Source organism: Miniopterus natalensis, chromosome 10 (genome assembly GCF_054644295.1).
Source record: "Miniopterus natalensis isolate mMinNat1 chromosome 10, mMinNat1.hap1, whole genome shotgun sequence".
In the NCBI taxonomy this organism is placed as follows: Eukaryota; Metazoa; Chordata; class Mammalia; order Chiroptera; family Miniopteridae; genus Miniopterus; species Miniopterus natalensis.
Genome location: NC_142090.1, coordinates 69309277 through 69322196, shown reverse-complemented (window position 1 = coordinate 69322196; position 12920 = coordinate 69309277).

The following is a 12920-nucleotide window of genomic DNA, read 5'->3' as shown; positions in this document are numbered from 1 at the left end:
GGATAATATGTGATAAGTATCAAATAAGTGGAACGGACATTAGAGTGTTGTTTAGCGTTTAGGGAATGCAGAGAATACTTTGAGCATGATGCAAAGGACATGGGTTCTTTATCTTTAATTCAATAAATATTCATTGAGAACCTTTTCTAATCTTGGCGTTCAGCCAGATAATGTCTCTGTTTTCTTGAAGCGTACATCCTTTGAGGGAGGGAGACATAGTAAATAAATAAGATAATTTCAGATAATAAGGGTTTCATTAAGAATATGAAACAGAGCAAGGTGGAATAAATGAGGGATCTAGATACTATTTAATTAGGGAGGCCTCTCTGAGGAGGAGACACTTAAGCTGAGGTGGACGCCAAGGAGTCAGCCATGACGTGTGAATTGAGGATGCCAAGCAGAGGAATGAGTCAGTGTAAGACAGGAATAAGTTTAAGGTGTTCAGAGTTCAGAAAGAAAATAGTGTGGTTGGAGGGATTATAATAAACAAGGAAAGAATGGCAGACCATAAGGTGAGATATGTCTAGATCATGAAAGATGGTGGAAGTCAAGAGGAAGAGGTTTGCATTTTGTTTTCAATGACATGGAAAGACATGTCAAGATTTTATGCAGAGGATTAAAATAATATGTATATCTATTAAAAAGACAATTTGGCTGGTAAGTGGAATAAGAGGAGGAAAGTCAACTGTCATTACAAGAAAGTCAAAGAAGTACCATTGGTCTTGGCAATATGGAAATCACTGTGACCTTGACAAGGGCCACTACAGTGGATTGGTGGCACGTGAACTCCCAGCAGGAGCTGGTTGAGGAGAGACTACATGATGAGGGAGTTGAATCTGTGAAGCACCCCCAAAACAACATGTTTTAAAGCAACATGTTTTCAAAGTTAGGAGAAACTTTAAAGATAATCTAGCCCAACCCTTTCATTTGACAGATGACTGACACAAGATTTAGGGAATTTAACTGCTTGCAGAACCAGGGCCAGATGGCTAACTTACAGTCTGCCATTCTTTTTTTTAATTGAATTTATTGGTGTGACATTGGTTAATAAAATTACCTAGGTTTCAGGTAGACAATTATACAATATGTTTTCTGTACATTGTACTGTGTGTTTACCACCCCAATTCAAATCTCTGTTCATCATCGTTTATCCCTTTATTCCCCCTCTACCTTCTTCTACCTCCATCTCCCCACCCCTCCCCCTTTCTCTCTGGCAATCGTCATACTGATCTATGTCCACGAGTCTTTCTTTTTTTCCTCTTGGCTTAATCCTTTCACCCTTCTCACCCTGCCCTGCTAAAATAATAATAGCCTTTATTGAGTGATTACTAGGTGCCAGGTACTATTCCAAAAGCTTTACATATATTTACTACTTTAATCCTCATCATAAACCTATGAAGAAAGTTCTATTAAAATCTCCATCTTACAGCCAAGAAAACTAAAGCACAGGATATTGAAATATCTTGTTTAAGGTCATACACCTAGTAAATTCTGCAGAGGCAGAATTCAAAACCCAGATACTGAGATTTAGTAGGGCATATTCTTAACCACCATGCTATTCTATTTATTATTCCATTTAGTTCCATTCCTTAAGACTCTGTTTAAAATCAATACCTGTATAAGTTACTGTGTTAAATTTCATTACATATCTAATCCCTTTGAATCTCAGTACATCCCAACTTTGTAGAAAATGTTATTTATGTTTAAATTTCTGATTGAGTGTTCTTCATTTTTACTCATGGTAAAAGTAACTATCATACTGGCATGGAGCCATGGCTCATTGAAACAAGTTTTGTGTGAAACTGCTTTGTCATTGACTGACCACCATAAGAAACCTGTTTGTGGAGATAATAATGTAAGAAATCATTACTCATGTTGTGCTTGCCTGTCTGTGAACTGACCTCACTGCTATGAGCTTATTGATTCAATTGCTTCTTGCCAACATTTAAATTGTAAAAGAAGTAAGATCTTTTGGGGGGAAACTTTAGAGCACCTACCACATGGTTTTAAGCAATAGAGATTCAAAATTATTCCTAAGAACAAATATAAAGGAAAAAATTTTTTTTTAACATCTTAAAATAGGGAAATTTCAGGAAACAATGTAACTTCTCTTATGTCCCTTGATTTTTTAAGATCTGAACTTCAAGATCCAACTGGATTTTCATTGAAATTTACCATGCTCCCCTTCACAGCTGTGGTCTCAAAATATCACTTCCATTTATTTTAGCCCAGGGAATAACTGCTCGGCAAAACCACAGAGTCAATCAGACTCGAAATGCCCCAAAATCCTTCCTGCTTTGGAATTTTCCATCTACAGATCAAAAGATTTTATGCCCGTCAGCAATTTTTTAAATGCATTTGCTCCTTGTATGCACAGCTTCCATTTAAAGACTCCCCTTGGCTGACTTCTTTCATGAAGTTGTCTGCTTGCCAGGAAAACAACATTAATGCAGAGGTTTCCAAGGGGCCTTCAGGTCCTCTTTGACATTGACCTGATGTTTCAGATAATGTCCAATTCAGTCCTGGAGAAACCACCCTTCTTTGCACCAAGGGCAAAGGAATTGGTTTCCAGGGTGTGCACACTGTGAGATAATAGAGACAAATATAAGCCACTTAAATGAGCAAGTCATTTAAAGAGAGGATTAAACATACAACAGAAATCACTGTCATCTATCAAAATAACATCATGTCATTAACACTGGATTTAAGAGTAGTTTTAAGCTTGCATATGTACAGTGGGGTTGGAAAAACTTGGAAATACTTTTTTCCATATTTTTTTAAAACTCTGAGTTTATTTGAATAGTCTCAATTGCCATCTTTTAATGACGGGAAATACAATACACATAACAATAGATTTGGAAAAGAAAAACTGAAATTCCCAAGGGTGGTAGTCTTTTGGGAAAAGTTAATATTCATGAATTACGGGAAAGTGATGGGAGCCAATATATCTCTCTTCTTTGCTCCAAGTTTTCAACTCCTTGCTACAGCCAAACCAGGCCTTATAATAAAATCATGATGACTTTTAAAAAGGGGGAGAGCAGCAAGCCCATATTATTGAGCCTTTAGAACCTTGACAATAATAAACTTAGTGTTTATATTTGCATACCTAAGCTCATGCTGTTTTCATGTAAAACTTTCATCTATTTTTGAAAAAATGTATTTGATTTATTGGGTTAATAAAAATGATATAGGTTTCAGGTATAGAATTCTATATACATCATTCATATATCGTGTGTTCACCACCCCAAGTCAAGTCTCCTTCCAGCACCATTTACCCCCCTTTACCCTCTTCTTCCTCCCCGCACCTCCCCTTTCCCTTTGCTAATCACCATCCCCCTGTCTTTGTCTTAGCCTGTGAGTTTTGTTTTTTACTTTGCTTAATCCCTTCACCTTTTTTACGTGGCTCCCCAAACCCCTTCCCTCTGACAGCTGTCAGTCTGTTCTCTATATCTCTGGGTCTGTTTCTGTTTTGTTTGTTTGTTTGTTTTGTTCATTAGATTCCACATATACATGAAATCGTATGGTACTATTTTTGAAAGCAGATTTTTTTCTTTGTTTCATCAAATCACAGTATTTCTGTGCTAAAAAGTGGGGTTGAATGAAATTTGGCCTAAATGTCCTTCTTTCATTTCTGTATTTGACTTAATACACCAATGGACAGATTCAATATTTGGTTGATAATGCGTGAGCTTGCTAATTTATTTACTGAGTGTTCCTTCTGTACCACACAGTATTTATAACTATACAAAATATAAAAATAACTTTCTGCTTTTCTCAAGAGTTCCCATTCTAAGAGTATTAGATTAAGCAGATCTAGGTCAGCCTTTTGTCCATTTTCATGTTTCCTTGTTTCTGAAATGATGGGAACTTTTGGGGGAAGAATTTAATGGAGAAGGAAGGAATGAAGAAGTGACCAGCAGGGCTTGCTCAGCAGTGTGGTGATTCACTACACAGTGAGAGAGATGATCCCTCTCAATTTTATACACAGTTCTTCCAGGAAAAGATACATTGCCATGGATTTCTTTTTTTATCTTGCTCTGGCATAGTAAAGAAAAAAATGTGTGTTCACAGGGCCGCTTTGACAACATGCAGTGTTCTCATAGAGGTACATTTTCTAGATGTTGTTTAATGGACTTAGGAGTCTATGAAAGTCCAAGAAGCTCAAGTCTACAAATAAAAACTTAAAATCATAAGGGTTAATTTTAGCAACGGATGAGAAAGATGTAGTTTGTCGAATGTCAGATGGGCATGACCCCAAATTAATTGCTGATTATCCAGAAATGTGCATATACTTTTAGCAATTAGTGGAGAGATCAATAGAAAACATATATATTTAATTAGCCATATGGTTTGTTTTACTAGAATTGAAACTGTATGTCTCTCCCACTGTGTCAGACTTTTAGGATTTCACAAGTTATATCTATATACGTACTTATATTCCATTCATTTTGATTATTTATAAAAGTGAGCAGAATTAGCATAATATCCAAATCATATTTAGCTATGTTGCTAGAAAAGTAATTGAAATATAGCAGAGGTATTTTTATTATTTAAATAGTAAGAAGTCTAGAAGCTTTATTGGTTTCAAACTGTTTTAATTCCTTTACACATTTTAGGTAATATGTTAGAAACATGATTTCAAGAATATTGGCAAATTCAAGCTCAATAATCAGGTTCTGTAGAGTTGACTTTCAATTTAATCAAAGGTCTAAGAACTCTGATGTCATGTATATCTTTTCCCCATGCCCAAAAGAAGCAGCCATGACTGTAACAACTATTTAATGCAAGTTACCTCTTGAAGCCTCATAATGAAGAATTTATTTTTCTATCCATTAAATATTAGTCCTGTTACCTCTAAAAGGCTCCTTAGAAATGTGAGAAAGAAAAATTACATTTTTTCCCAGAACTTAATCATCAGCCTCATCTCTATAAAATTCCAGCCAGGTACCTTCCCTTTGCCAGGGTTCCATGTAGGTCTCAGGTGGACAGACTCATCAATATCAACTTTGTCTGGATTACAGAAGCAAAGATGGTGTATTGGTATAATTAGTTAGGTGGTCCTTCCTATCAATTATTTTCTTCCTTTTTCTTCTCAAGAAAAATTACCCATCATAATATATAGTCCTCCCCTTCAGGAGGTTACTGTGAAACGAAGTTTCTCAGGCAAGAAAACCTAAATATCACAACTCTCAGATTTCATTAGTCACTTTTATATAGCAAAAAATTGATACCTTCTCTAGCAAATCAATAATGTTCGGTCAAGCTTTTTTTCCCCCCCAGGATGAAGGTGAAGTCTTAAAATTCAAAATAACAATGAGACTCATGAGATTGGACCAAGAGCTCACTGTTGACTCTAAGACAGTTTATTTGAATTGCTCTGTCTTTGATTAGTCCAAGAAATTCATGGTGCCTTTTTTTCCCTAGCTTCTTCAACAACTGTAATTAATCACAGAATTTGGCATTCATCTTTCCACCAATGCCATGGATACTTTTTGAATGAATGATGATTATTTTTGTGTTCAGTTTTCTGCCCTTCGGCTATCAAAATTTCCTAGTTGAGTTTCTCCACATTCTTCAAAGCTTGCTTTCAACTTTGGCTAAAAAACAACATGACAGGACAAGATTCATTATGTAGGTCTCTGAGTTAATCTGCATTCAAATACTTGATGATTATAGTACTTAAACCTGTTTGTCAAAGCACTTGGCTTTTGGAGAAACAGTCTTTGAAAGTTGTGTCTAGAAGGGTGGAAAAGACTAAGATTAAATCTGAGCATTTTGGCCAGGCTGCCATACATTCACATAGACTGTTGGGACTAGGGTTAGCCTCCTGCTGAGCACCTGAGTTTGTGAAATGGGCAGAAAGAGACAAGAAAATCAGAACATAGTATTGTCTATTTTTATTATTCTGCCATTCCATTTCTAGATTTCCAAAGGATCAAAGTGATTTTCACCTGTTCCTGTATTGATATCTAGAACTTATTACCCAACTAGTGTGTCAGGACTTATATGATGAAGATTCAGCATTCTATATCTGGCTTTCAAATTTATTCTTTGTGTAAACTGGCTCTCTATCCTTCCATTTTATCTTCTTGAAATGGAAACCAGCCAAAGCTCCCTCCTCTCCTGATCTTAATCTCTTAGTGCCTGGCAACAAACTTCACAGTTACTGCTCTTTTCACTTTTTTCATTTTCTGTTCTTCAACCTCCCTTAACCACTCCTGAATTCTTTGATGCTTTTCTCTTGCACACTCTTTCCTCCTCTCACCTATCTACCTGCCTTGCCCCATAGCTCTACATGCCCTTTAGAAGGCTCCATCACACTCCTTGTCTGTTTGAGTCTTCTTCAGTTGGCACAGGGACTCCCTGCTTCCCCAGAGACTTCTCAACATAAAGAAGTAGGTGATAGAAGAGAAAGGGAAATATAGTAAAGCAACGTAGGGATTTTCTAGCTTTTGGAGAAAGTTCAAAAGAAAGCTGCAAAACCTATGGGAAAGGTTTAGAGAAAATAAGATGGCCTTATTGATCCAGAGCTAATGGGAACTAAAGATTGTTTTACAATACACATTGAATTAAAGTTCCTGAAAGAAAAAACACAGCAGATTAGTTCCCAAAATAATGATATGTGGGAAAATACATGGTCTAATGACATAAAGTCTATGTTATTGTGATAAAAAATGTTTTGGTGTGTAGAAAGAGGTAAAACCAGATCCAAACTTAAAATGAATCAATCGTCCCTGGCCCGGTGGCTCAGTTGGTTGGAGCATCATTCCTTACACCAAAAGTTGTGGGATTGATTCCTGGTCAGGGCACATGCCCAGGTTTTGGGTTCAATTGCCTGTTGGGACACATGTGGGAGGCAACCAATCGATGTTTCTCTCTCACCTTTCTTCTCTCTCTAAAAATCAGTGAGAAACATATCCTCAGGTGAGGATTAAGAAAATCAATCATACATGAAGATAACTGGATTAAAGCCCAAGCAGAGTAAATCTTCCACAGGAATGCTTGTCCATTGCATTTTAACATCACTAATTTGGACAATTGTTTCAGTGCCTAATTATTATGGTTTTGCAAGGATTTCTAGGTCAACATTGTTTACCTGACCATGTGGATTATTCTCATTCATTATATTTGTTGTTCATTCTGTTATGTGCCAGGTGCTTGAGACATAAGGATGGTTCTAATATAAATTGAATACCTCCCTGTGCCAGGCCCCACATCAGATGCTTTATATTTGTTAATATAATTAATCCTATCCTGAGAGGTGAGTTGGATTATTCCCCTTGTACAAAGGATAAAACTGAGATTCAGGGTAGTTAAACAACAAGGTCACATGCTAATAAATATTAAATCCTGGAAGTCAATTCATGCCTATCTGACTCTATTGATCAGGCATTTCACCAACTGTTTATATTTATAGTTCTAAGTCCATTATCAAAAACCATGGTGCCCTGCCAAGAGATTTGGGGTTTTTAACCTTAGGTCCAGGAAGGTTCAGAGATGTATGATATAATAGAAAGGGAGTTGTAATTCTCAGGTCAAATGTTGTAACAGGGTGAACAGATCATGGAATCTTCACTCACTTATCTAAAACTGACCCTTTTAAATGAAATGACATGGCTAATTAGAATCATCTTTCCTAAAACAAGGTAGAGAAGAAGGTTACTTAACTATTTAAGGATCAGGCTCCTACCTTGATTTACTTAACAAACAGTTATAAGGAGCCTACTATATACAGGGCAATGTGATAGAGGATGGTGATACAGAATAAATAAGAAATGATCTCAGACTTCAGGATCTTTTTAGTCTTGGGGGAAGGAGTAAACATGCATATAAGTGCAGATATATTTCATCAATTTAAGAAACCGTTGATTTTATCCAGCCAGTGTGTCTCAGTGGTTGAGCATTTACCTATGATCCAGGAGATCACACTTCGATTCCCAGCCAGGGCACATGCCTGGGGTTTTGGGCTTGATCCCCAGCAGGTGTGCAGGAGGCAGCTGATCAATGACTCTGTCTCATTATTGATGTTTTTCTCTCTCCCTCTCCCTTCCTCTTTCTAAAATCATTAAAATATATATTAAAAAAACACACATTGATTCTAAGATGCCACCAAGGGAAAAAAGATGTCAAACTATGTCTTGCTATCAATTGTAAGATTCGAATGTGCATATTAGAATCAATTAAATAGGATAGGTGACATGCTACTTAACGTAAATGCATTGGTAGTGATGGTTTAGGCCTGGGACAAAGATGGGGAAAGAGGAGAATCAGAAAAATCTTTCCAAAAAGACCTCTGAGTTGAATTTGTAAAGGTAAGTAGGTGGTGGTGTGGAGAAAAGATACAAAGGATATTCCATAAATGAGATCAAAAGAACGAAAAAGCTGGCTGTCTAGCTGGAACACAACCTCCTTTGCTTTGGGTGATAAGTAGGTTAGGGCCGCTGGAGCATGGCTGAAGGACTGGGAAAGGGGGCTAAGTTAAGGCAGGGTAGTGGGTTGCAATAGGACTCCTGAGGTTCTGGCCAGACTCAGGGATCTTGAAAACATGCTAAGGATTTTGCGTCAAACTAATGTAGGCAATAGGAAGCCACTGAAAAAAATCAAGCAGAAAGCGAAGTCTATTTTGACGTCGTTTCCTTCAGCCCAGAAGGAAAGACACGATTATCAGAATTTCTGATTCCAAGGGCTGCTGTAAGATTCTAGTAGTTTACATGCTTTCTCTCCTCTGAGTCTTATATTATCTTACTTACTTTTGTTCACAACTTTATTCTTTGAGATCCTGCTCATTTTAAAAGGCCCATATCAACTCACTTCTCTGAGGTACTGTTTCCTGATCTTCCTCAAGTGTACAACAGTTCACCATCGCTAGTTGAACCCCATTTTACTTCCTGAGTTTCTCTTTATCGACCTTCTCTTGATTTATGTCTTATTATGTGGCATATTTTGTCTATTAGACTGAGCTGTTTGAGTGTAAGGATAGGGTCTTAATGTCTTATTAATTCTATATTAGTATCTATTCTGAGCTCAGTCTAATGGAGATAACATAACATATAATACAACAAAATTCTGCTTTCCGTATACCCTGCCCTGACTCTCAGGAGCAATATGAGGAGCAAATAACATGTCCCTACATTTGTATGCTTCTCAGTGTGATAGTCAGCCTCCAAGGTGGCTCCCAATGGTCCTGCTCTTGGTATTAAGACTTTTTTATGGTTCTCCTCCCACATTGTATCAGGATTGATGTACGTGACCAATAGAATGCACCTAAAGTGATGATATGTCACTTCTGAAATTAGAGGGAAGCCAGATGTCATGAGAACACTCATGCACATGTAGATATATGGAACACAAACAGCCTGACACAGCCAGGGACATGAGTGATCCTGTAAGTGAACCTGCCAGCCACAGGTGACTGCAGCCCTGGCCAACAACTTGACTGGAGTGTCAAGCGAAACTGAGCCAGAACCACCAGCTACACTGCTCCCATCCTTAGCCCTTAGTAACTGGGAGATAGTGATTATTTTAAGCTTCTAAATTTAGGGGTAATTTGTTAAGCAGCAATAAATAACTAATACATTTAGCAAATGTCATTCCAGTTCTATTTGAGTGGAGGTTTTAGGGAGACAGGAGAACAGTAGAGTTCTCAGGTTTAGAAAGCACAGGACATTACAATCAGATTTCTAATTTAAAGATACGTACATTGTAATTTTGCCTTAGCTTAATTTTAAGATAGATCTGTGTCACAGTTCAGATTTAGTGTTCAATCATTTATCGCCTAAATGTAGTGATCTGATGAGTCCCTTAAGAGAGACAAGAAGAAAAGAAGAGTGGGCTGGTGGAAAGAGGGCTGAGCTAAATTTCTCCCTCTAAGAACTGAGGTTATAGAGGGGTGAAGGCCAGGGGAGGGGTGGTGGGGTTGGGTGGAGGTGGGCAAAGGGGAGGGGAATGGGGGACACCTGTAATAGTGTCAACAGCAGCAACGAAAAGAACTGAGGTTGTGCTCCAGCTCTGTCACTTACTATTTCATTATCAATGGGGAATTTATTTAATCTCTTTTGAATCGTGGTTTCCACACTAGTAAAAGGAATATAATAATTCAAGCTCAGGAGGGTTATATCAGGAGGGTTAAATGAGTCAGTGTGTATAAAAGAACTTTGTAAACAGCAAGACATCACCCAAATTGAAGGTGCTTTATAAACTGAGATGCTGACACGTTATTGGCTCAATGGACCCCACTTACTGAGTCAACTGGAAAGTGGCTATTTGACAACAGAGAGATTCTCCCCTGAGGAGACATTTGGCCTGCTGCTAACTTGGGTGCCAGGCAAGTATGTGCCGATCAGAAACTTCCTGGACTACCCTGGCTCCTTCCAGGCTTCTCGGTCTCTGTAACAAACTTGATTTTCAGAGAAAAGCACGATAGAGAGTTAGGAGCATACATTTTGACCACCTTTATCTACCCCTTTCCCCCCTGTCAATGTCTGTCAGTCACCAATCTGTCCTCTGTTTCTACGAGTTTGGTTTTATTAGATTCCACATATAAATGGGATCATACAGTACTTGTCTTTCTCTGTTTTACTTATTTCACTTAGCATAATGTCCTTGAGTTTCATCCATGTTATCACAAATGGTAGGATTTCCTTCTTTTTTTATGGCTGAATAACATTCCAGTGTGAGTGTGTGTGTGTATGTATGTGTTTGTGTATGACATTTATTCACTCATCTCTTGTTGAACACTTAGATTATTTCTATATCTTGGCAATTGTAAATAATGTTGCAGTCAACATGAGGGTGCTTGAGAAAGTGGTTTCACTTCCTTCAGATATGTACCCCACAGTGGAATTGCTGGATCATATGGTAGTTATAGTTTTAATTTTTTGAGGAATCTCCATATTGTTTTTCATAGTGGCTGTATCAATTTCCATTCCCACCAACAGTATAAAAGATATCATTTTTTCATACATTCTCTCCAGCATTTCTTGTCTTTTTTATAAGTCATTCTAACACTGTGAGAGTTGTTATTTTATTATGGTTTTGATTTGCATTTTCCTGATGGTTAGTGAGGTTGAGCATCTTTCTATATACCTGTTGTCCATTTGAATCCATTCCTTGGGGAAAAAAAAAGTCTGTTGCAATCAGGTACCTTTCATAAGATAGTGTGCAATGCCTTTCCACTTCTCCTGGTTCTGATGAATTGCCAATTGTTTCACAGACACAACTGGGGGAATACTGGGAAATAAGAAAGAGATGTGGCTGTGGCAGTTCATGCATTTGTTAGTCTGTGATACTAATAAGCTAATGTTAACTCAATAGCATTTTCTCCTGCTTGGGAGCTAGTGGCAGTGGAGACTGGCGGGGAGAGGGGGAGCAGCAGATTTGTGTGTTGGCAAATAAATTGATTTCTCTGCTACCCTCCTAATTTAGATCAAATGATTAACATTAATGGCATTGAGGTGAAGATGGAGATGAGCTTGCATTTAGAATCTTGCATAATATCAATTTTTGATAATCAAAAATATTCATCTTTCATGAATCATTAATTTGTTGCTTACTTCCTACATATATTCATTTGTCGTAGGTCAAATTCCCCAGAACACAGACTCTGAGGTAGAGATTTGCATGAGAGGAGTTCGTTGGTGTTTGCTTGGAAACAGGACCACCAGGGAGTGCAGGGAACCTGAGAAGCCGACTTCTTGCAATGCAGCTGCAACAGTGGCCACAGACAACCTCATGGGGAGCTCTGGAGCTGATGGCCTTGTAGAAATACCTTGAATCTAGGCCACAAGAGCCAGGTCTTCCAGCCTGTATCAATCAGCTGCGGGATGCAGATGCACCCTGTGAGGGGGTGTAACCTTAGTGGCTCCCTCCCACCGAGAGAAATTCTCAGAGAGGACTCAGCTCTGAGCCAAACTTTAAGTAGCTGGGGAAATGCACACTTTTGCTTTTAGTGGGGGAACTGGGAACACATCACAGCATCCACTACAACCATTAGGAATGGGCATGTTGGTCCACATGTGGGAACTGCTATGAAGGAAGGAAAACACAATATTTTGTTTGCTCAGATAGTCTAAGTAATAGTAAATTAAAGTTTGACTATCAAGTTTCAAATCATTAGAATACAACAAATACCCTTAAAGCCAAGTTTATGTGAATTATAATTTTTTTCCTGGCTGATGGAGATGAAGGAAGAAACAATCCAAACTTCATGGAGTCTTAAGAACCACATTCATTAGCAAGGAGAAGCACCGAGGTACAGTTAATAGCTGTCTTACTGACATAACAGTTAACTGCTTTATCCACAGTAATGGGTAAACATTTTATTCATTATATCACAGCACTGGCCTCGGTGTCATTCCTTGTCTCTTGGTTGCAATTGTTTCTCTGGCTAATCCAAGACTAGTTATTGGTGCCTCTGGGATGCAGGCATTTAGATGGTGGCACCAGATGAGTTCTTGGGTGGGTATGTGGGCCTATGAGGAGAGCCGGGCCACCGACAAATTCCCTGAGCTGGAAGGTCCCTTCTGCTTCTCTCTGAACACCTGTGCTACATTTCACAGGGTCTTTTTATTAATTTTTCAATTACAGCTGACATATGATATTATATTAGTTTCAAGTGTACAACATAGTGATTACAGATATATATGCCTTACAAAGTGGTCACCCCGTTAAGCCTAGTACACATCTGACGCCATGCATAGTTATTACAGTGTTATTGACTATCTTCCCTATGCTGGACCTGACATCCCCGTGACTATTTTCATAACTGGCAATTTGTACTTCTTAATCATTTCTCCTTGCTGCTGGTTCCTCTTATCCTCAGGCCAGTCCTTTTGGTGGGGTATCAGCAAAAGAGCTCCCACCTAGCTGCCTCTATGTTCTCAGCAAACTCATGCGTTCTTCGCACATGAGAGGGAATGGAG